The following is a 1268-nucleotide window of genomic DNA, read 5'->3' on the forward strand; positions in this document are numbered from 1 at the left end:
TTGAAAAGGCAAGTGAAAATTGGGACTGCAAATAAATTTCCAGAAGGGATTGTATAAGGCATACACGAGAATTTCATAAACAAGCGTAGATACTGCTATTACTTTAAAGTTGAGTTACATGTGCTGGATTGATATAATTGAAAGAAAAGAGGAAGCAGTAATTTTCTAGACATCTTCCACACGGCATAAACGCCACATTTTTATCCCTAGGTTTTCATTACAATGCCAACGGCCTTGGCGCACTGGTAACACCGGTTCCCGTCAGATCACCGAAGTTAAGCGCTGTCGGGCTGGGCTAGCACTTGGATGGGTGACCATCCGGTCTGCCGAGCGCTGTTGGCAAGCGGGGTGCACTCAGCCCTTGTGAGACAAAATGAGGAGCTACTTGACTGAGAAGTAGCGGCTCCGGTCTCGGAAACTGGCATACGGCCGGGAGAGCGGTGTGCCGACTACATGCCCCTCCATATCCGCATCCAGTGACGCCTGTGGGCTGAGGATGACACGGCGGCCGGTCGGTACCTTTTGGCTTTCATGGCCTGTTCGGGAGGAGTTAAGTTTTTCATTACAATCCCTTCTTTGGAAGTTATTTTCAGAGCCCTCGTGGACGCAGTAAATACAACCCTTTCTTGGAAATTTATTTGCAATTACAAAATTTTCTTTGCCTTTTTTTCATGTATTTTATTAAAATTAATAAACATTTATGAATATTAATAAATACAATATACTGAGCATTATGTCGATGCGTTTGCGGTGCAAGTAACGTAAAAATAGAAAATAAAAGTAGTTTCCTCATACGTACTCGACTCTACGGCCCACCGATTAGAACCCTGTACTCATTCTGTTGCTCCAACCTCCGCCTGGATCGCTCGTTAACACACCCGGCTTATGCCTCGCCCGACATGCGTCAAAAACGCTGTTTTCTCTATTCACCCGGGCCGGCCGCTGTGGCCGAGCGGTTCTAGGCGCTTCAGTCCGGAACCGCGCTGCTGCTGCGGTCGCAGGTTCGAATCCTGCCTCGGGCATGGCTGTGTGTGATGTCCTTAGATTACTTAGGTTTAAGTAGTTCTAAGTCCCATAGTGACTAGAGCCATTTGAAACATTTTCTAATCACCCGGCCATCTGGAGCTCCCGCTCCGGTCACTTTGATTTCCGCAAGAAGTCATGCATACACCAGAAATTAGGGCGAAACCGGATGACGAGTAGCTGCGGTCGCCTTCTAACCATTGACATAATCAAATTATTATGTTAAAACAATTTATGTACTTTAT

At 46.2% G+C, this 1268-nt stretch overlaps 1 pseudogene; it reads left to right on the plus strand.

The window, feature by feature from the left end:
• Positions 1–224: 224 nt before the first annotated feature.
• Positions 225–342, plus strand: LOC126485503 (5S ribosomal RNA; annotated as a pseudogene).
• The last annotated feature ends 926 nt before the right edge of the window (positions 343–1268 follow it).

This window comes from Schistocerca serialis, chromosome 6 (genome assembly GCF_023864345.2).
Source record: "Schistocerca serialis cubense isolate TAMUIC-IGC-003099 chromosome 6, iqSchSeri2.2, whole genome shotgun sequence".
Lineage (NCBI taxonomy): Eukaryota > Metazoa > Arthropoda > Insecta > Orthoptera > Acrididae > Schistocerca > Schistocerca serialis.